This window comes from Bos javanicus, chromosome 7 (assembly GCF_032452875.1).
Source record: "Bos javanicus breed banteng chromosome 7, ARS-OSU_banteng_1.0, whole genome shotgun sequence".
NCBI lineage: Eukaryota > Metazoa > Chordata > Mammalia > Artiodactyla > Bovidae > Bos > Bos javanicus.
In genome coordinates this window covers 87,540,733-87,565,033 of record NC_083874.1, presented here as the reverse complement: position 1 = coordinate 87,565,033, position 24,301 = coordinate 87,540,733, and the positions used below count along the sequence as shown (strand labels likewise).

The window sequence follows — 24,301 nt, the reverse complement described above, 5'->3', positions numbered from 1 at the left end:
TTTTCTCTTTTCTTTGGGTCACTATCTTTCCCTCTGTCTTTAGAGTTTATTTCTGACTTGCACTTGGAAGACTTTACTTATCTGTCTGATGACCCTTAATTGCCCAATTATATTTTAAAAATAGAACATTATAAAGCTGTGCTAAAGCTCTGCATGTACAGGAAGAGCTTACTAATGACTGGACTTCACTGTGGGGGTCAACTAGCACTTTCTGAGGTGAACCCAAATTTCAGTTTGTATAGGTCTTTTCTTGGGGGCCACTCAGTTTCTCTAGAGAGCTCTCTTGAAGTCTCCTACCTAGGAAAGCATGTACCTGGCTACAAGTGATTTAAGAGCAGAGCTAGAGAAGGGGATAGAGTGTTATAATTTAGTATTAAACTTTGATTTATTTCAGTCTTATGTGTTAGCCTCAGCCTCTGCTATGCCGGGATCCTTAGAACAAGACCCAATATAGTTTATTTTCTTTGGAGACTAACCCCTTCTCTCCTGCTGGAGAGAGAGTGAAGTGTGTGTGTGTGTGTGTGTGTGTGTGTGTGTGTGTGTGTTGAGTGTGAAGGGAGGGAGGAGATCTGGGTGTTCTCTCTGTCATATTCAAGCTCTCCACCCCTCCTTTAAGTATTTAGCCCTACACTCCACCCTCCCTCTGCATTCAGGCTCTCAGGACGTTTTGGCACACTCCTGGCTCTGTTCCTCTGATCTTCATGTACTTGTCTATCTGCTTTTCTTCTAAATAGTTATTGAAATCCCATGTTCACTATTTTTTTCTTTCTCATTTCTTTTCTTAGAGGCAAATACCTTTGTTATTTTTTGCTATCATTTTGGTAGAGGTTGTGGAAGAAGAGATAAGTGCGTGTAATTAATTCACCATTTTTTAGCCAAGAGCCCCTTAGGTTTTTTTCTCTACAAGCATCGAGGCAATCAGAACTTTTCACAAGAGCCCTTGATCCTTAAATTCTTTTCCCCCACCATTTTGCAAAGTAGGAAAACAAATTTACTCTTTGACCTAGTAACATGGATGAAAAATCTAAATAAGTAATTGTCCATGATAAAGGGCTTTCCTCTTCAACAGTTTAATAGTACACCCTATGTACACTTACCACAATATTATTTTGTGATTGCATAGTTTACGATTTTTGAAAGAAGCATAAAACATTATCAAATAGGTTAAAATGCTATTAGCCTCTGAATAAATGTTATACTGTTTTGAACTTTTTCTTAATGGACCACCAAAAGATAAAAATAGAAGAGAATTCTGTAAGTCATTTAATTTTTCCCCCCAATCTTTTCCAATCTCTCTGGAACCATTTAAAACAATTAGCATTTCAAGATCTCAAATTTCAGTATTATATATATAATTTTCCTTTAATAACTGCTTTAAGTTATTCTCTTCGCTTGTTATCTTGCTTTATACCCAAGGTTAAAGCACTGCATGTATGTAAATATTGATTGCTCTATTGCTTGTTTTGTTACAGAAAGGTATTTCAGTAGAATATTTAGGAATATTCCTGATGTGTATGTAAATTGAGGCTATTTTCTGATCACAACTGCCAGACTGACATCCTTTCAAAGTCAGTAACTTATCTATAAATACAAATTTCCTAATAGACACAGTCTCACAGTGTTGTGATTTATTGTTATTAATATCATTGCAAAATATTTATAGAACATATTCTAGAGCATAAGCAAGTTTTCATCTTAGTTTGAAGTATAATAAGACAAATAAACATTAAACAAAATAAAGAATTGCTAGGATCAGGAATGAGTTATTCTCCAAAAAAACAACTAAAAGGCACCAAGTGAGGATGTGAAAAGGGGTTGACCAAACTGGCTGGCACTCCTCTTACAGATGAGACCATCACTTGAGAAAACACCAAGGATGAAAAGCTGAATATCTCCCATTTCAGTAGTTGATCATTCCCCCCACCCTTTGCGTGACCCAGAAAAGCAAATTAGAGCAAAGAGGAAATTAAAAGGTGTGAGTTCTAATAGTGAGCCAAATTTACCTGAGCAAAGCACCTAGGCAAATTATCACTTATTTGTTAAAATATCATTTACTTTACCATTCTCAGCACACCGGTAACAGTGATAGTGTTGCATGAGTTAGGTAAAAGAAAACCTTAGCCGAAACAAAATGAAAACATTTGGAGATTTAAAAAAAAAGGCTTTTCATTTCAAATAAACCGAAGGTACTACAAAAGGACCAGATAGCATTACCAGCATCCAATTACATCACCTGTTATTCTAGAGTCTGGATTGAGCAAATCCAGAAAGTCCAAGGGGTTCTTAGTTCAAGTTGCTTTAAATTTAACAACAAATAAGAGCTTCAAATATCAAGATGCAAACTAAGATGTCGTGAATGGCTGATTATAAGATTGGGGAAAGGAAAAGTTTGTTCTGTTTAGTAACTATTTCCACTCTTTGGATTTAATTTTTATCATAAAATGCTGGTATTTTGTCATATTTTACCTGAAGGTTTGCTTCCAAAGTTGTGATAAAGACCAAGACCATAGAATCATATGAGAATATAAAAGGAAACAAACCAAAGGATGACAAAGAGTTAAACTACAGTCAGCCAACGTGAAAGGCAGTGTCCCATCTCTAAACTGATAATGCCATGAGTTTAGGATGTTAGGGGCAAGATAAACAAATTCTGAGACTCCATGTCAGAATATAGTGACAGGTTACACTGAAGTACAGAATTGGAATTCGGAGGCGGAGTTCTCAGGCTTTTCTCATCACAGAATTAGGCGACTACCTGACCACAGATCCACTCGCCTGCCACACTCACAGAGACGCACAAAAAGGAACACTTGGAAAGAGAGCAAGGCTGCCTTCATCCCATAAAGACGATGGCAGATTTCCCAAGAATGGCACTTAGGGTTAGAGAAAACCGAGGATGAAGAACGCCTTAAAAAGAAAATCCACAAAGAGATATCTGACCCTCACCTCAGCTATGGATGCTAGAGAGAAGAGAAACAAAGATCTCGTTATTCAGACATTAAAACAAACACATGTACAACATTGATAAGCATTTTGCTTAAAGGGAGAAAAGAACAGGAAGGGCTCAAAGTCTCCACACAGGCCAATCTGTTTGATGAAAACATATTTCCTTTTTTCTTCTGGCCTCCTCTATAAGACAGTGTACAAAGTGCTCATTTATATTTTCTTTGTTTTCATCCCAAAGCTAGAAGATCAAAGAGTTAATAAAACCTCCTTGCTATAGAAGGTCATTACAAAACTAAATGCAGCAATTCAAAGTGGAAAATAGAATGAATGCCAAGGAGATGTTTAACGAAGTAACATTCTAGATGTATTCTTTGAAGAACATTTGCAGACTCGTTTGATTGCTTTAGAGAGCGCGGGGTACAATGCATCCTGTGCGGAGCTGGCATTGGCTGACGGTTGCGTGCTGCGGCGGCCCCGGCCAGGCCTCTTGGAATCACAAGTGTGTTTGATAGAGAATTACCTAATATGGTAGAAACGTTCATGAGTATTTTACATAGCAAAATAGTATTAAAAACTTCCGTCTTTTTTCCCTTAAGCCTAATTAAATGTCCAAATGCAAGACATGAAACTAATCATTTGAAAAATATTTTGAAACACTGTTTTTCCAAGAACTAAATTGGATGCCAAGATAAAAGATTAGCTTGATGTTTTCGACTCACTCCTGAGATCCTTCTTCTTTTTCTTTATTTCTCCTTTTTTGTCCATCTTCAGTGCTGACATCCTTAGAATGGGAGCAAATACAGAATATAGAGAGGTAGGCAGGAAAACTGTCAGAATGGCCATACTGATTTATTCAAAAGAGGCAGGCTGGTATACTGGCTTTGCATTTCAATGTGGCATGTCAGAATTTGCCATTCACTGTAGCCCTTGAATCTCAGCATTAGGGCTCATTAGGTTTCTTCCTTAAAAAGAAGAGCAGAAAAGTCTAGAACGTTAGAAATGACCATGCTGCTTGTGGAGTCATGGCTACATGGCAACATGGAGGCTAATGATTGAGGCTGGAATCTCTGATACATGATCAAAAAATTATCCTTTCACTATCTAAAAACTTGGAACATACAGGTTGTTTTCAGTTTGAGGAGGAGGAACGTCTTTCCCAGGATAATTTGGGGGTGGTGGAATAGAAAACTGGCCAAGCTAGATGTTCAGATAACGCTTCGACACAGAGGAGGAGTATAATCAGAAGACAACATAGGAACATAAAGAGATGAGATTAAGTTTAAGCGATGAAAGTTTTTAATTATTTGGGGCAAATAATTGACCTAGTTCATCATAAAATGAAACTGTTTGGAAGTACCGTTGAATCTGTGCCGAGGCCAATAGTATTTTTTTTTTCTTTTTGCATCAGTGATGCATGTCACCTTCCTGCAAGGCAACCAGTTTGCAGATCTGGCCAGAGGGAAAATTACTGGACAACAAAATGAAAAGGAGGCGTAAGTCAGCCCAGATCTCTGAACCCTAGGAAAGGCAACTTCCCTCCCGCTCATGAAAGAGGACGATTGTGCTCAGTACCACTTATCTGGTGCCAACAATCTGGTAAGCTCTCTATTCAGCCCTGCACCAAGGCTACAGCAAGGTGACCTGGAGTTTGGGGCCGAGGTCAGGGAAAGGTCACTGCCTGAAAAATGAAACTAGTCAAATGGAAAGAATCCCAGGAATGGGTGAGGTTAGTCACCCACAAAAGTATCCCAATCCAAGAAATGGCATAAGAAGCTATTTCTTATGACTCTGAGGTTCTGACTCTTTTTAAATAATCTTGCTGCCCCTAGCAAACTGGTGCTAGGATGCTCTGAAGCATAGTCATAGGAATCTGCATTTTGTCACTAAAATTCCTACAGACTTCTTCCATTCCTTCTACTCTTCAGGTTTTCCAGTTCCCTCCTCCTTTCCCTTATTTCCACCACCACCTGCAACTTCAAAACTAAAGATCAGACATCATCATCCTGTTGTTTAAAACTTTCTCTGAAAGCTGGTCCTTTCCCTTCCCCAGCCTCTTCCTGGTGCCTCCCTGCAAAGGCAGAATGTTAATACACAGATTTGTATGTGACAATGTTAGGTGGTCCTAGTATGCCATGACTGTCCATTTTGAATAAGCCTTTTAAAGTTAAAGGAACCTTAGTGCTTGGAATATTTGTTTGCCCTTTCATAGCTTTTCTTATCTCACGTGATGCTTATGAGTCCTGATATAAAGTACCTGTTAGGCTCAGGATTACTTATTTTCAGCCTTCCAAAGGGAAAAAAAAATGACATTTCTTCTCCTGGATGGCAAGATGAAAACATTTTATTTATATCACTTTATATTTGTGAAAAGACTAGATGACTAGATGTACTTTGAAAAGGACTTTTAGTTTAAATAGATAGCTGGAATTGATATGTACGACTGATATGTTTACATTCATATGATTTCTTTTTCTAAGAAACCCCAAAATCATAAAGTTAGAGAGTATTCAATTACTTCTCTTCAATGTGTTAAATGATGAAGAGGGAGAGTTTAAGTTCTTTTTGTTTTATATTTGTTGTCAAGAATTCATGTAATAAAGTCAAATTTGTACAAAAAAATTTCACGAAATTATTTTTAAGAGAATCAGTTTTCATAGATAAATTTCAGTAGGTCATACAATTCTTTTAATATGAGCTCCTTACTTTTATTAGTGCATCATAAATTATTTACCTTGGAAAAATACATTAAAAACAGAATTAGAATGTCTTTGGTTTATATAGCTCACAGCATTAAGTTAAAATAGTATAATACATGTTATACAGAGGGAAATGTAAATGTGGCCTAAAAGAACATATGAGTCAATTTCACATTAAACATTGACTAGAAAAGTTGACTTAAAGCAAGTCACTATATCACTCCACTACAAGCAAACGTTTCGTTTGTAAATAAGGATGAACTGACAGTGCTTGAAAGTATAGTTCATCAAAATCACAACAAGAAACCAAATATTATGAACATGTAAAATTCCATGTTTATTTAATATCCATTACATAGTCGGTTCATTGAAACTAGACTTTGTAAAGACAAATAACATTTCTGATGAACATAAACAATATCATATAGTTGAAATTCATCCTGTATTTTCACATGAATAAAGATGTCATGATGCAAGAGTTCTAACAATAAAGACCTTGCCGTGAATTGGCATGGCTTCTCTCAGCACTTCAAGGCAGCATCAGCCCCACCAGCTTGAGAGGAGAGCTTAGCCGCTGTGTATCAAGGGGCCCAGTGATCAGCACGTCTGCACTTAACGGTCGTGAAACCTTCCCCCAATATCTGAGTTGGTGTCCAGTGTGGTCTGTGTCATGAGGACACATCCAGAGCTCAAGAAGAATATTCCTAGGACAAAAAATAACAAAGCCAGAAACTAAAGACAATATGCAGATAACGTAAAAAAGCTCACTTTAATCAAGGAGAAGTAGGAGTATTATACTATACAATATCAATGAGTATATTTTTATAGTTGCTCATATTCCTTAAAGTTCACTTTGTGCCAGGTGTGATGTTAAGCACTTTTTTTCCCTTTACCGTCTTATACAATACTTTAAGCACTATAAGAATACTTTAAAATAAGCAGGTAAGTTTGACAGAGGTTAGGAAACTTGAATGTGATTCACAATAAGTAGAAGAACTAGAATGCCCTTTGTAGCAACAAACACAGTCCTGGCAAGGCCAGTTAGCTTCCTGTGTCCAATGCTGTGGATGAGCTGATAGCTTCCTCAAAGCCATTCACAACTCTGTTCTGCCTTGCTTTTCTTTACGATGGAGGCTGGAAAAGTAAAAGTCTTAATGTTCTAAAAAGACCTCTTTCTGTCTCTATGATGATATTTTTCTTTTTCTTCCAGTTTTTACAATCCAAACCACAGCACAGATTTCCTTGCTCCTAGAGTAACCATGTAATAGATTTTGACCAAAGAGAAGGTGAAATTGGTAGCTGGAGCTTCCCAGAATTTCTTTTAAGAGACAGACTCAGTTGTACAGCAGATTTTCTCTAGTTACGAGGGTAGATCTCCTGTTAAGTGTTCTAACAGGAAGGAAGGAATACAAGGAGGGAAAAAGGAAGAGAAAAAGAAAAAGATAAAGAGACTCCTTGATCTCTTCACCTCTCCATATCCTGGATTATCCATCCTCAGATTTGTTGGTACATAAGGAAAAAATCCTTTCTGCTAGGCCATGTTAATTTGGTCCTTGTGTTGACTACATGGATTATCTAAAACTGTTTTTAAAGATTTGTGACTTATTTAGGGGGTGGGAGCAATAATCAGCAAGTATTTGTTAAATAAAAGGATAAGTGATAGTCATATATCTTAATTGTGGCACATTCTATACCGTAGTTCTACAATTAACTTAACATTGAGTGACTTTCCTTTCATAAATGCTAAACACTAGCACATCTGAAATAGCTATCAGTTCTTCTTGATGTAAGTATGAGGGTTAAAAAAATAAATTAAACCCTTTGGGTTATATGCACGAAAAGATGACTATAGTCCTGATCATAGGGCTCCAAAATCCAGAATTGAACTTATTACTGGGCCCAATAAAAAAGGAAAAGAGAAGAATCCAAGAGGGAAAATAAGAATTTTTTGCAGAAGGGTAGATACTCAGGTTAAATTGTTTTTTACTAAATTGAACGAGACCCACTTTCTAATCTACTCCCTGTGTTAGTGATTGAAATCCCATCTCCAGCATTCATTGGGTGCATGATCTTAGATAAGTAGTTTCACTTCTCTACGTTGCCAACTGTTTTCAACCATAGAGTCCACATCTTGCAACCGTCTCATAGGTTTGCTTTAGGGTTAACTAAAACAATGAACGTGAAACACCTATACTGGGCCTGACAATAAAGTATAGTTAACAGACTTTAATCCTCCCTGCCACAGCCCTAACCCAGTTCCCATCACTCATCCCCTTGACAGAAGTTTGACTTCAATCTCTGAAAACATTTTTCTTTTTCTTACTTCATAGCCCAATCACCATACAAAGACCACATTTGACTAGACACAGATTTTAGTGAAAGAAATACCTCCTACTAAGATGTAAGCTTGCTGAAGGCAGAACCGTGTCTGATCAGTGTTTACATTCCTCAGAATCTTGAGTTTCTACAGAGTTTCTAGTTAGGATATCTGAACAGAAAAGAATGTTTGAGCCCACTATATTAACATTGGATGATTTATCAATCCAGATGATATCTTTTTAAGCTACAATCTTGTCAACACTTACTATTTATGAAGCACAATGCCTGAGGACCTTAAAGCAATTGTCAACAAAAGCAACCCTGTAGTATGGATGATAATATGAAGGCACAGAAAGCAAAAAAGAAAAAACATCCTATAATAGCGGTTTACTGGGAGCTATTCACTATGCTAGGCACTGTCATACATTATCACTAATCCTCTGCAAAATGGGTGTCATAAGCCCTGCGTCACAGAAAGAAAAACCAAGGGTCAGAGACGACTGATAGGTGAATTCAAAGTGCCTTAATCAGTCTGTTTTCAGACCTTTCATCTCCTAATGCCTGAGCCCTGTACACTTCATGTACTACATCCCAGAAGATGTGCTGATTATGAATTTCTATGGAGAAGGCAATGGCACCCCACTCCAGTACTCTTGCCTGGAAAATCCCATGGGCGGAGGAGCCTGTAGGCTGCAGTCCATGGGGTCGCTAAGAGTTGGACAAGACTCAGCGACTTCACTTTCACTTTTCACTTTCATGCATTGGAGAAGGAAATGGCAACCCACTCCAGTGTTCTTGCCTGGAGAATCCCAGGGACGGGGGAGCCTGGTGGGCTGCCGTCTATGGGGTTGCACAGAGTTGGACACGACTGAAGTGACTTAGCAGCATGAATTTCTGGCACAAAAAAAGTCAAAGCAGTCATTTGTCTAGTGTAGTTTGGGACCTTAATTATTTAGATCTATAACATCAAGATGATTTATTGCTAGTAAAAAAAAATAATATCTAATATTACTGTTTCAACCTACAGACGTCTCGTTTAATCTTCACAACATTTCTGTGAGGTACGTATCATTACCTTTTCTTGTAAACACATGTTCAAATTCAGGTAGAGAAATGGGCTTTCCCAGGTATCAGACCTTAGACCCCATCACCTAGTCCAGAGTTCTTTCTGCCATGCTGCCATACTTTGCTCTCCATGCTGCTTTGCCTGAACTTCAGTGAAAATAGGTCAAAGGAAGGGATGAGGATGTGGAGTTATTAGCATCTTTGGTCCTTCTTCCTTCTATTATCTAAAACGCTTTCTGCTGAACAAGGATTTTTTTAAAAAAATAACTGGGCATCTTCTAAGAAGGCATCCTTATAAAGTATGGATTCAATAAAGTAAGTCTTCCCACTGAGCATGGTTGAGTCAGTATTAGAGTGATTTTCTAAAGGTCCTTAGTTCAAGCTTGGTTTTCGGTGTGTTCTTTTTCTCTTCCTTGATGTCTATTTTCAAACCAATAGTGAGTAATCACTTTATGAGCTAGAATAGCTCTGGTGAATTTAACAGGTGCTGTCTAGGTCACCAGTTCAGATTCCAAGATATATGGTTCTGTCTTCTTCTAACCTGTGACTTCAAGCAGTAAGACCAGACCAGTATCTTTAAACTAGTATATTGTACCAGAAGACCATTATTTCCTATTTTGATTTAGAGGCTGGTGAGGAATCAACTAGGATTGTTACCCTTGAGAACTGGCAGGGCAGTAAGCATCATTCAGTCCCCCGACAAATTTAATAGCATGTCTTTCATGCTGTTAGAAACAGGAGAGCTAGATATAAGCAACCTGATGAAGTGGGATACTATATATTCCTTTAAAAAAATTCATCTGTAGTTTGGGAAAGGAGAAATTCGGTTGAGCAACAGAAAAGCAGAAAGGAGGAATTGACAAAGAAGAAAAATAATGATGATCCAAATTTTAACTAATCAGAAAGAATGATAAACTGAGTTTATCTGTTGACTAAACCTGGGAAGGAGAGACAATCAAATGCCAGCTTGTCAACTCTGAAGACTAGGGAACCCTGGACAATAAAGCAGAAGGTCAGTTAATTCACTACTCAATTGTTCTTAGTTAGCTTTTTGATGATCTCTAAGTATTTAAAAACTTTGTCTTCAAGTATTACTAAGAAAGTGTTAGTCACTCAGTCATGTCTGACTCTCTGTAACCTCAGGACTATAGCCCACCAGGCTGCCCCGTCCATGGAACTCTCCTGGCAAGAATACTGGAATGGGTAGTCTTTCCCTTTTCACAGGCTTCCCTGGTAGCTCAGCTGGTAAAGAATCTGCCTGCAATGTGGGAGACCTGGGTTTGGATCCCTGGGTTAGGAAGATCCCCTGGAGAAGATCCCTGGGTTAGGAAGATCCCCTGGCTACCCACTCCAGTATTCTGGCCTGGAGAATTCCATGGACTATATAGTCCATGGGGTTGCAAAGAGTCAGACACAACTGAACGACTTTCACTTTCACTTTTCCCTTCTTCAGGGGAGAAGTCTAGGAAGCTAGACTCACGCATTGCAGGCATATTCTTTACCATCTGAGCCACCAGGGCATGGCAACCCACTCCAGTTTCCTGCCTAGAGAAACCCACGGACAGAGGAGCCTGGCAGGCTACGGTCCATGGGGTTGCAGAGTTTGACACTACTAAAGCAACTTAGCATGCATTACTAAGGAAAGGTGCATGCATTACTAAGGAAAGGTACATGTGTCAGGAAGACTGAGTAATACTTACAGATAATATCCTGGTTCTTAGAGTGGACCAAAGATGTAAAGGTGTCCTTCACAGCCTCCCACCTACAAAAGCTTCTTTTTGTTTGTGCCATACCTTACATATTTTTTATTTCTTCTTGAACCCTTGTTTATGATTGTGAAATGCCATACTAACAGGAATAAACACTTTTATTTCATTATTCTCTCTAACAAATATTTACTCTTTAATCTTTGCAACAAGCCTCTGAGATAGGATCCATTATTAACCCCATATTACAGGTGAGGAAGCTGGCACAGAGAGCTGAAACTCTCCAAGTTCATGGAGATAAATTCATTAGTGAAGCAAGGATTCAAACTCAGGCAGTTTTCTCCTAGTCCTTGCTCTTAACCACTATACTGACTATATTTAAAGCAATTTAAATATTTTATAGTTTTCTAAATATAAAACTTCAGCTACAAACAGAGCTATAGATGTGTTTCCAAATATTTAGTGGTTCTATAACTTTCCTGAAAAATAGTTTTCTATTCAGAAGCTATGATTTAATTCCTAATCTGTTTAGGTATGCAAATTATATTTTTTAAAATAAAAATGATCATATTATTTTTATCTATATACATATAACAATTATTTAAGAAATATGAAAATTTCATGAAGAACCTAAAAACTATAATATTTTAACTGGCTTTGTTCAAAAGCTAAGCCAGAGCTAACAGGGCACCGTTTTGAGATATGTCTAGTTTATAAATAACAAAAGACTCCTATATTCCTACCATCATTTCTGGGCACTGTAAACATTGTTTGTATTAATGAAAATGCTAGTTCAGTTGGTGGCATTTTAAACAAGGAAGCAGAGGCTCTACTTTGAAGCTGAACATAAACATAATTGAAAAAGGTGATGATGAACTAAACCATATTTACACAAGCATTTGAAATAATGGCTCACGAGTCCTGTAGGATATTTTTCCCCTTTAAAGACAATCACACACAGTGCTCTATTGGTTCATTTCTTGGCATCTTATTCATGCTATAAATCTCCCTGCTGGATAGGAAGTCTAGGCATATCACCATCATTTTTCAAATTAAGCTCATTTCCCTTGCTGAGTGCTTAGATGAAGTAAAATCTAAGGATTTCTCAATTTGTTTCATTATTTTTTTGAAATCAGAATTTCAACCAGTGGCAAGTAGAATGAAAAACTTGTAAACTTTATACTATGGTAGGGGAGGATGTGGTGGGAGTATGTGTGTGTGTGTGTGTGTGTGTGGTTCATTCATGTTCCCAACCACAGACTATTCCAATGATGACAAAAATTTGGGACTAGAGACTGATAAATATGCATTCTCTGAGAAAAATGCAAATTTAAAATGAGGTGGACTTTACCGCAATTGCATATTTATTTAGCAAAGTCATAGAAAACCCAACCTCATTTCAGGTTTCTTGAAAAGTAAACCAAAAAATGATTAAGCATCTCTGATAAAAGTGTGAGATACGGCTAAAATGCTGAATATTACAGATGAAAGAAAAGAAACTTCCTACACTTAAAAAAAATCAAAACTTATTTTACCCAAAATCATTTCTAGGCAATCTAGTGAGTAAATTGTGAACATCTCAGCCTGAAGCTTTTTTGACGTTTTCCTGAAAGTTGCACACTTGGAGTTTCTATCTCTGGCCTTACTAGAAGCATGAACTTCCCATCTGTATATCCAAGGCGTACACTCTCCAAGAAGACACTAGCATAAGGTACCCTAGCATAGTGGTTCTCAAATGTGATCTAAGAACTCCTGGCGCTCCATGGACATACTATATGTAGCCTATAATGTAGGCTAGTCAGTGGCGATGGCCACCCTCTTTGTTTTGGCATAAGCTAATAATTACTTAAGATCTGTAGTAAAATTAGATGTCAGCTCCTATTGCTTCATCAAAGACAGCAGTAATTCTGATTAATTACATTAAAGGGTATGACTGAAGTAGAAGTAGGCGGCCTGAAAATTGAAGTATTTTTCCAGTCACGTTCAGTAGATTTTCCAGACTGCTGAAGATTTCCAGACTATTGTAGATTTCCAGACTACTGTAGATTTCCAGACTACTGTATTCTATGAGAAAAAGTTTACCCATTCTAAAGGAGGTAGGTTTCAAATGACAATATGGAGTGTAATTTCCACTGGAATGGTTTCTCTTAATCTTGATTGGTGAAAACCATTCCCGTTGCTGTAGTGCTGTAGTGCCCAAAGGGACCATAGTTCCTAAAGTCTTCAGACTGCCTTTCAGCACATTAACATATTCTTCCCAATCTTACAATGCTTGCACCTTAAGGGAAGGAGTTATGGCCTTTTTTTCTTTCCTTTTATCTTTTGTTGTGTGCCTAGCACCTAAGAGTCTGCTCCACAGAATCATCTTAAATGAATGCATGCTGCTACTGCTGCTGCTAAGCCTCTTCAGTCGTGTCCGACTCTGTGCGACCCCATAGATGGCAGCCCACCAGGCTCCCCCATCCCTGGGATTCTCCAGGCAAGAACACTGGAGTGGGTTGCCATTTCCTTCTCCAATGCATGAAAGTGGAAGTGAAAGTGAAGTTGTGTCCGACACTCAGCGACCCCATGGACTGCACCCTTCCAGGCTTCTCCATCCATGGGATTTTCCAGGCAAGAGTACTGGAGTGGGGTGCCATTGCCTTCTCTGAAATGAATGCATGAAGATACTTAAAGTAGATGATTTGATGTAGAGAAATCTTCGATTACCTAAATGAAAAGTTATCATAAGGAAAGTAAAAATCATAATCCATTAGAAATGTCCAACCACCTCACACCATGCCAAAATGTTTTCTGATATAAAGGGCATTTTTGTGACAACCTCCCCCTGCCCCCTGCATAATCATTGGCATAAGAACACTGGCCTCCACTTTCACATCATTGTCTCCCTGCCTCAGACATAGGATGCTTCATGACTCTAAAAACCTTCTCTCGACCCCAAGCTTTAGACCCACCAAGCTTAGGTGTCGTTACCAATTCTATGCCATTTTATAACAGCATCTAGACCAGAGTACTCAAGCATCTTACAACATGCTCTTTCGTGAGCACAGGTTTTGGAGAAAGTGGCCAGTCTGTCACTTCCAGGATCCCAGTGTTATCTTGCTTCTCTGCTGGCACCTTTCTGACCCACCAGGGGTTGCGGAGGAGGGATACTGTGGAAAGACTACTTAAGTCTGATGGTTGAAGCAATGAAACAATGTGTCAAGTTAAAATGATACCACTACCTTAACAAACTAGACATAATATAGGACTGAAGGAGATCACATTGAATATGGTCCTAGAAAACTGAGCTTGCTGTCTTAGAGGGGCAAGAAGAGCATTCCAGGGTCTTCCCTGGTGGTCCAGTGGTTAAGAATTCACCCTGCAATGCAGAGGACACTGGTTCAGTCCCTGGTCCGGGAAGATTCCACATGTCATGGAGCAACTAAGCCCCTACACCACAACTACTGAGCCAGCTGTCTAGATCCCAGGAGCCGCAACTACTGAAGCCCACACACCTAGAGTCCATGCTGCACAAAAAGAGAAGCCACTGCAATGAGAAGCCTGAGCATCACAATGAGGAGCAGCCCCTGCTCATCAAAACCAGAGAAAGCCCGTGTACGTCAATGAAGAACCATCACAGCCAAAATAAAGAAATTTTTTCAATAAAAGAACATTCCTCAAAGAGGAAACAATTATGCAGATGTCAGAAAGATGCAAGTTGGAAGTTTTAAGTTGAGGAGGTAATAGTTCAGAAATTCAAATTTGAAGTCAAAGTTTATCAAAATTTTTTCTCTCCTTCAATCTTTTAAGAAGGATAATAGAGAACAAGAAAATTCTGTAATTGGTTAAAGGGCAAAGGTGTGTGTGCTCTTGACAGGTGGCAGGCAGTGGGCAGTGGTGGAAAAAAAATCCAGCTGACTTCCATTCAACTAAGTGACCCTTCCTTGCTGAGTAGAAGACCCAAGCAGTAGGCCAGTTAAGGAGGACTGGCATGAAAGATGGGTGACCGCTGAGTCAGAAACCCTGGCAACAAAAGTGATTTTTTTTAATCAGGTTGGTGGTTGCAGAGGGTTAGACAATGCTGAAGTTGGCCTGGTTGACTCACACAGACAATTTCTCTGTAGTATAAAAGGTTGTTTGATAGCATTTTCTCCACAGCAGAACTTTTTTCAAAATTGGAGTCAATCCTCTCAAACCCTGTCACTGCTTTATCAACTAAATTTATGTAATATTCTAAGTCCTTTGTTGTCATTTCAATAATCTTCACAACGTCTTCATCAGAAGTAGATTTTATCTACTTTCTTTGCTCATCCATAAGTAGTAACCCCTCACCTGCTAAAGTTTTATCATGAGACTGCAGCAACTCAGTCTCATCTCTAGGCTCCATTCTAGTTCTCTTGCTATTTCTACCACATCTGTATCTTTTCCTCAACTGAAATCTTGAACCCCTCAAAGTTATCCATGAGGGTTGGAATCAACTTCTTCCAAACTCCAGTTAATGTTGATATTTTGACCTCTTCCCATGAATCACAAATCTTGTCAATGGCATCTAGAGTGGTGAGTTCTTTCCAGAAAAATTTCAATTTACTTTGCCCAGATCTATTAGAGGAATCACCATGTATGGCAGCAACAGTCTTACAAAATGTATTTTCTTAATAAGATTTGAAAGTTTAAATTATTCCTTGATCCATGAGCTGTAGATAGGTGTTGTGTTGACAGTCATGAAAATAGCATTAATCTTGTACATCTTCCTTAGAGCTCTTGGGTGACCAGGTGTATTGTCAATGTGCAGTAATATTTTGAAAGGAATCTTGTTTTCTGAGCAGTAGGTCTCAACAATGGGCTTAAAATATTCAGTAAACAATGTTGTCAAAAGATTTGCTGTCATCCAGGCTTTGCTGTGCCATTTAGAGAGCACAGGCAAAGTCGATTTGGCCTAATTCTTAAGGATCCTAGGATTTTCAGAATGGTCAGTGAGCACTGGCTTCAAGTCACCAGCTGCATTACCCCTAATTAAAGAGTCAGCCTGTCCTTTGAAAGCTTTGAATCCAGGCCTTGACTTCTCTCAAGCTATGGAAGTCCTAGACGGCATCTTCTTGCAGAAGGCTGTGTTTCATCTACCTTGAAAATGTGTTTAGTGAAGTCACCTTTGTCAAATATCTTAGCTAGATCTTCTGAATGACCTGCTACAGCTTCTGTACCAACACCTGCTCCTTCACTTTGCATGTTGGTGTTATGGGGGTGCTATGGTTTCCTTAAACCTCGGGAACTAACCTCTGCTAGTTTCACACTTTTCTTGTGTCCTCACTCTCTCAGCCTTCACAGGGTTGAAGAGAGTTAGGGCCTTGTTCTGGATTATGCTTCAGCTTAAGGGGATATTGTGACTGTTTTCTTGTTTGTTTATTTTTTTAATTCATTTTTAATTGGAGGATAATTGCTTTACAATGTTGTGTTGGTTTCTCCTGTACAACACATGAATCTGCCACAAGTATACATATTTTGTGTCTAGTTTGATCTTCTATCCAGACCATTAAAACTTTCTCCCTATCAGCAATAAGACTGTTTCACTTTGTTATCATTCATGTGTTCACTGGAGTAGCACTTTTAATTTCCTTCAAGAACTTTCCTTTTGCATTTAAAACTTAGTTAACTGTTTGGCACAAGAGGCCTAGCTTTTAGCCTATCTCAGCTTTCAACATGCCTTCCTCACTAAGCTTAATTATTTCTAGCTTTTGATTTAAAGTGAGAAGCATGTGACTGTTTCTTTCAATTGAACACTTAGAGGCCATTGTAGGGTTATTAACTGGCCTAATTTCAATTTGTTGTGTCTCAGGAAATAGCTCTGAGGAGAGGGAGAGAAAGGGAAGGGCGGGTCAGTGGAGCAGTCATAACACACACGACATTTATCAGTTAGATTTGCTGTCTCATTTGGGCATGGTTTGTGACACCTTGAAACAAATAGTAACATCAAAGATCACTGATTTACAGATCACCATAACATATGTAATAGTACTGAAAAAGTTTGAATTATTGTGAGAAGTATGGAAATGTGACACAGAGATACAAAGTGAGAAAATATTGTTGGAAAAATGGTGCTGATCAACTTGTTCCATGCGAGGTTGCCACAAACCATCAATTTGTGAAACCCGCAACAACAACAAAAACCCTACACAGTGTCTATGAAGTGCAGTAAAGCAAAGTGCACTAAAATGAGATAAGCCTGTAGGTACTTTATTCTCCTTGAGACTCAGTTGCCTCATCTGTAAATGGGACCACTGGGACCTCCTTCACAAATGAGGAGGATGGGCACATCTGAGACAGCAGTCCTTTCTGAACCTGAAAAGGGCGAACACTAAGAAAGATGATGCTGGTGGGAGTTGCACAGTGGAAGAAACACCTGAATGGAGAGCTGAATATTGGAGTCTGTTCCAATTATGATAAAACTATGGAATGACCTGGTATTGATAAATAAGTAAATAGGTCTTTGTGTCCAAATTCTCACTGATGAACCGGGGGAGATTTCAGGACATAGAAAGCAGTTGAGCCTCCTAAACAAGACCAAAGATATAAAGGTCATTTGTGGGTCACAGAAACTAAACTGGCTCATATTGACACACACCACTAAAGAGGCATTGTGGACTCTTCACAGTAGTGTTCACAAATAGTGTTGCTTCTAGTCTACCCTCCTCTTTCTTTTCAAGAGAGAAAAGTTTATAAAGATTGGGCACCTGAGATGGGATCCTGCATGTTGTGAGGTGCTCCTGGATAAAGGGGCAATCTCAGGAGTGAGTCAAGGAGCTGCAAAGATGAGTTTCCGGCTATTATGAGAATGGCTCACAGATTATCCCCGATTTTACATGGTTGTCATTTCTGCTCTGGAACAGTTTTACTCAGGAATTCTTGGAAGAAGATCTAAGAGGGTGGAGCAGAATCCTTTCCTGATGAGCAGTGCTCAGTGGCCTTCCTTTCATGGAGTCTGTGGTGTGCATGGAATAAGCCTCCTCGGAACTCCCCAGAGACAGAAACTTCTCTCATGGCTGTTCACCTCAGCCTTCAGAATCAGGAATGAAATGTTAGAGGGCCTGAAAATGGGAATCCTCCATATGGGAGAGTATTAGTTACTTGGAGTAAAAAGAGTACTGAATTTCCTGTCTCTATTTTACAACCTGGATGCTATTTACACGTTAAGAGAATCAGCCTATTTCTCACTTCAACCCTTGAACTTAATACTTGATTACTAGCTCTTAGTTACTCCTTTAGACAACTCAGTGACATGGTGCCTATTAGTCCCATTGTTGGAATAAGAGACACTGAGACAGAGCAAAGTGAAGGGATTAGTTCCCACCTGGCTGGAATTTGTAAGCGTATTAAATACTTACTCTGTTTCACCTCTTTCCATATTCAGTATAGATCATAACTGAGCAACAACAATAGATCATAACACCCAGCTGACTGATGAGTCTGCTTGACCATCTGCCCACCTCTTCTCTTCCTCCCCTCCCCTGATGGGAGAGACAGGCTTCAGTTAACAGAAATTAAGTGGACAAGACAGTAAGAGGAAACCTTTTTGTTGTTGTTCTTGTTGAGTTGCTCAGTCGTGTCAGACTCTTTGCGACCCCGTGGACTGCAGCACACCAGGCTTCCCTGTCTTTCCCTGTCTCCCGGAGTTTGCTCAGACTCAGTGATACCGTCCAAGCATCTCATCCGGTGTAGCCCCCTTCCTCTCCTGCCCTCAATCTTTCCCAGCATCAGGGCCTTTTCCAATGAGGGGGAAAGCATCACGGTCTTTTCTTTCTTTGTATCAGGTAACCAAAGCATTAAGAGCTTCAACATCAGTCCTTCCAATGAATAGAATATTCAGGGTTGATTCCTTTAGGACTTACTGGTTTGATCTCCTTGCAGTCCAAGGGACTCTGGAGTCTTTTCTCCAGCTACAGTTCAAAAGCATCAGTTCTTTGGCACCCAGCTTTCTTTATGGTCCAGCTCTCACATCTGTACATGACTACTGGAAAAACCTTTTATTTATTTATTTTTAAAGCCAGTAGTTCAGTGACCACTGTCATTCTGAAATTTTGTTCCCTGTCCTTCAGAATATCTACTCAGCTGAGAGATAAATACCCTTGGAGGCCTTGACTCTGTTAGAAGAAAGTTGCAGTTACATTCCTCTCAGATCTTGCAGAAATACTTTTTATAGAGAATCATTGGATTTCACAAAAATGTCTAGATCTTTTTTTTAAGACTACAAGTTTAATTATTATATTTGTAAGATTTGCAGGACACATACTTTATCCTTAATTTAAATTTCCCCTTTTTCTACTAGCATTTTAGTTTTGTATTTCAATGAACACTTGTACATGTTTTAAAAAATTACTGTCTAGAAAATTAGTCTTGCTATGTTTTCAAGTATTCAAGACTTGTAAATCTAAAACAAAATAAAGCATGTTTTATTTTCAAAACAGAAAAAACAACTTGCTTATTTTGAATTTAATGTATAAATTTTTATATACTGGAGAATTTCCCTCCACTTTTTAACTAATTCATGTCTCACAAATCTAGCTTAATTTTCCTAATATTTGTAGTTCTTCTTCAATAACCTTATCTAGTCATGGAAATGAAGAAATACGTTTTTTTTTTTTTTTTCAAGCTTAAACTTAATGTGTATTGTTCACAAAGTGATGGGGAAAAGGCCAGTTCGTAGAAAATGATTCAAACTAGTCATTTTTTAGAAGTGATTGAATTAAAGACGTGATATCACTTGGTGGAAGAGCTTACTCATTGAAAAAGACTCTGATTTGGGGAAAGACTGAAGGCAAAGGGAGAAGGGAGTGGCAGAGGATGAGATGGTTAGATAGCATCACCAACTCAGTAGATGTGAATTTGAACAAACTCCTGGAGATAATAGAGGACAGAGGAGCCTGACGTGCTGCAATCCACTGGGTCACAGAGTCGGATGAGACTTGGCAACTGAACAGCAGCAGCAACCATCACTTGTTGAGTAGCCTGTGGACTGCACTCCTGACTTCAGGATTTTCTGCCCCCTCAAAGCTTTGGATCTCCCACCTGTCCTGTGAGTTGGTCTCCAGCCCCAACAGAACCATCATGATTTTTGCCATATAAGTGACTCCAGCCTTTATTTAATATTTGGGCTACTGTGTAAATATCACTGCAGTAATTTTAACTTAGATTTTATCTTTAACTTATTTTATCTTAAACTTAGATAAATGTGTTTTGAAAGGAAGCTTTGTTTCCATGCCATGAATAGATGATGACCTGGAAAAATTAATTTAATGAAAACTACACAGTATTTTTAAGTTCTAGCTCCACATAGCTGTCTGCTGGAGACTGAGCCTGAAGCTTGCCTTCTATTTCTTAAACAGGAAGGAAAAACTGTTAGATAGTTCTTTGTCAGCACCAGTCTTAGACTTTCTTCTTGATATAATTAGAAAGTCTTCAAAAACCTGAAATGTAGTGCATTTTCTCATTGTATCATCCAATATTGATATGCCTCCTAAAATTATCTTGTACATACTAATGCTATACTTCCCTCCACCTGGGAAACACTGGGTTGTATGTTGTCCAAGACTCTGCCAGCTTTAACAATTTATTATACTGCAAATCCATAATTTTAGTTTACAGACACACAAAAGACACAGGGGTACATTCCTCTTCCCGTGCTTTGAAAAGCTAAGATGCAAACATTTTGTAGGAAGAGCTGACTTTTCTCTATTCCATGACTCTGAGTAACTTGTTCAGACACGAAAAGGTAATGAGGAAGTGTGAATAAGAAGTGGTCAACTTGATTTAGTTGTTGCAAAAGATCTTTATCTAACAATCAAATTGGAAAATGTCATTAAATTGGTCAAACTATTTTTGGTAACACTGAAAGGCAAATGCTGTGATCAGTTTAACAAAATAGCTGTATCTTGGTAGAAAACTGATGCAGTTTGATACTACTGCAAAACTTACTGAAGCATCTTTAATGTGTTCTAACTGCCCAGTGAACATTTACATAATGAAAGTGAATGTCTTTAAAACTGAAATGAATGGCTATTTCCATTTGTAATTTTTTTGTGTGTTTGTTTTTTGATATATGCTTATACGTGTGTGTTTATTTGTGTCCAACTCTTTGTGACCCCTTGGACTGTAGCCTGCCAGGCTCCTCTCTCCATGGAATTTTCCAGGCAAGAATACTGGAGTGGGTTGCCATTTCTTTCTCCAGGGGAACTTCCCAACCCAGGGATTGATCCTACGTCTCCTATAGCTCCTACTTTGGCAGGCAGATTCTTTACCACTGAGCCACCTGTAACCTTGTACAGACAGAGTAACTACCTCAGTTCAAAAACTTTACACTCTCGTTTGTAGAGTGCTGCTAGGGTTACACAAGCATGTTATCCAACATGAGCAATTAAAGCTGACTCACACAGAAAGTGGCAACGGAAATGAGTGGGGAGGTTCATTGTAGTTTTTTACTTCTACTGTTAACATAAAACACCATACTGACAATTGAGATATCAGTATTTTTCAATAGCCCATTTTACTTGGCAGGCACCCCAAAGAGTTCCATCCATCTGCCTGGGACTCGGAGGTGATACTTTTCATAAGATTAAAGTTGATGCTAGTCACTTCAGATACTTCTGAGTGAGTGAGAGGTAAATCGCCCACACCAATAACAGCCTCAAAAAGTCCCCGTGGCACCTGTCACTGTGAGATTGCGTTTTCAGTTAGCGCAAGCTTCTGCTGCTTCCTTATTCCTTCACCTGCTTAGTTTCTACTTCACTGTGCTTGGAAAACAACGAACACATGTGCGACCCACAGGTGCCAAGGTGAATTACCCACAGTGTCTGCAAAACCAAACCCTGGGCTGGGATCTTGAAATTCAGGAGCTCGGTGTTTTGGAGCTCAAAGGCCTGGGAACCACATCTGGGTTCCATGACTAAGTGTGTGATGTTGAGTGACTCAGTTGTCTTCACTGATTTTCAGTGTTCCTTTCTCTAAAGGAAAGGGTAAGAAGGGGTCTTGACAGCTATTTTTTAGTTTAACATCTGATGATTCTGTATTGATATCTAGCATTAAAAATATTGTTTAATAATCTAAGACTTTAAAGGAGAACCCAGTCTGGCAGGAAGTTTTAACAAGAATAGACAGCACAAACTCTCATCAAGTCATTCACTGTATTAAGGAATTAATCATAGACCTACAATTAGACAGATATTATGTCTCTGATTTGCTGGTTAACTCATTGACTCTGCTATATATTGACCTTCAGAAAGCTAAAGAATGATAGATATCGACCTAGCCATTAAGTAATTGATCTGCAAACATACCTGCATTAATATTTTATTGATTGCATTTCATTTTAATTGTAGTGTGGTTAAAATTCCAATGAGATAACTATCTTCCTTTAATGTGAAAAACCCCAGAGAACAGTAGCTCTGAAACATTTATCATAAAAATAAACATAGGCTATTACCCAACAATTATGTTTAAAGATGTCTGTGAGTGACTAGACTAATATAGGCCTTCATGTAAAACCAGTGATTTGCATGGCACTTTGCTGGGAGAGCATGTTTCCACAGATAAGCAGCATATTCCTAAGTCAGAGGACTAGCTGGGAAAATACACCTAAACTGTGATTTACTTTTCCACAACAGCTCCATCCTACAACCCATTAGTCAAAGCCAAAGCCTATGTTTTCCAAACAGTTTGTCAAAACCAATGGAATGTATTTATTTTATATTTGAACCAAAATGTGATCATTTGTAGCCACACAATTTTAAACTCTGATATTCTTCTTTTTATCCAAGAGCAGAAGTCTGATTTTTAGAAAGGTAGTTGGGAATAGTAATTTCAATCAGCTAACATCTGTTGAAATTTGGCTTTTCTTTAAAAAAAAAAAAAAAGTGATATAAACTTCAGTAGAGGTTTGGCTCAGCTTTTTATTAAAGTGGCTCCAGAAAAAATGATCGTCAGTTGGAGTTTCCTTCTTCTGGTCCTTCAGCACACTATCGAAAGCCTGTTTGTGTCAGGCAGATAGTCATATTCTCATGTGCATTCCTTATCACACTGTTTTCCCAATGGAATCAAATATAAAGCATCTAGTGACTCAAGCTTTAGGACCATATTTCAGAGGCCAAATATCAACCCACTCCTGCAACTAGAAAAGAAAAGGAAGTCGGAGCTAATAACCATGAAAAAATATTCTGTCAGAGATCCCAAGATCTCCTTCAGCTCTGCCATCACTTTCCTGAATTCTCTGCATTCCACACCTGATTTTCTTTAGAAGGAGGAGGCAGCCTTACAAAGAGAAGAATCCTGCCTCCATGGCCAGATTTGCTTTTGAAGCCTCACTTCTCCATTAACCAGATGTGGAACCCGGCAAGTAGTTAAAACCTCTTTAAGCCTAAGTTCCTTCTCTAAGTTGGAAATAATAATATCCTACTCAAGGTTGCTGCAGGGATAAGATGAGATAATGTGAGTAAAGCTCTTAGTACTGCATTTGCAAATGATAAGCACTCAGGAGAGTGTAGCTTCAATTTAATCTTGTCATTAGCAGAGCATAGAGCTGACAGATGAACTAAGATTTATTAAGTTCCCAGCACTCCTTGGGCAAAAAGAGGTTCTGGAAATTACCCTCTCCCTACCCCCGACCTCACCCCATTTTCTTTTTTATGAATCTGAGAGCTAATTCTCTAGCTTGTGTACCATCTTTCCCTTCATCTCTTCTTTCTAATTCTTCATAGTTCACTTTAGAAATATCATTGTACATCAGCAAAACCACCAGCAGGCGAAAACAGCAAAAGAGAAAGTAAAAATTTAAATTATTAGCTAAAAGTTATTTAGTAGTAGTTATTTCTGGGTGGTGGAATTCATGATAATTTTTTTCTTCTTGACTTATTTTTTATGTTTTCCAAACTTCTACATTGACGTAAGAAAATTAAAAATTGTGTGTGTGTTTCGCCGAGGGAAGTTAGTTTTAAAGCTCAGTAAAGGTATGTTTGTAGGGGATTGTCTGAGATAACTGGAGCATACATGAGTATTATTTTATTTTAGCCAAAAGCCCAGGACTTAGGGTTAAAGACATTGATTTCAATGCTAGTACCATGATTTAGTGGTTGTATGACCTTATTCACTTAACATTTCTAAGCCTCATTTCTCTCGTCCATAAAATGGGGTAGTAATATCATTCTCCAATAATTCTTTGAAGATTAAACAACATTGCATGTGAAAAATATATGATATATGGCAGATAGATAGAGCTCAAATATGTTAGTTGACTTGTAACTTGAAGAGTATATCAATGCTTTTCTAAAAATTTATCAGAAAATTTAGACAAAACTCCTACAGTCATTAAAATTACTTCATACATTTGGATGTTCCATCCATACCTGAAGTGTGACATGGTAAAACTAAATATTTTTCCACATAGTTCCTTCCCACAATATCTCCCTTTCTAGTATTTATTAGCATTGTTGGTGAAAAGATCCACTTTACAGTTTCCCAAGCTAATGACATCAGTTCATTCCAACTTCTGATTTTGAATATTCAATCTGTGCCTTGTTCCAACTGAGGTTTCCTCTGACACATTGG

The 24,301-nt window shown here is 38.4% G+C and overlaps 1 long non-coding RNA gene across 1 annotated transcript in view; it reads right to left on the bottom strand.

Moving 5' to 3' along the window:
- Positions 1 to 5,953: 5,953 nt before the first annotated feature.
- The window catches only part of LOC133251654 (uncharacterized), a 41,595-nt gene continuing 23,247 nt past the window's right edge, over positions 5,954 to 24,301 (bottom strand). The window contains exon 4 of the long non-coding RNA XR_009737713.1: positions 5,954 to 6,346. This is a non-coding gene — a long non-coding RNA (uncharacterized LOC133251654). The remainder of the gene's footprint in view (positions 6,347 to 24,301) is intronic.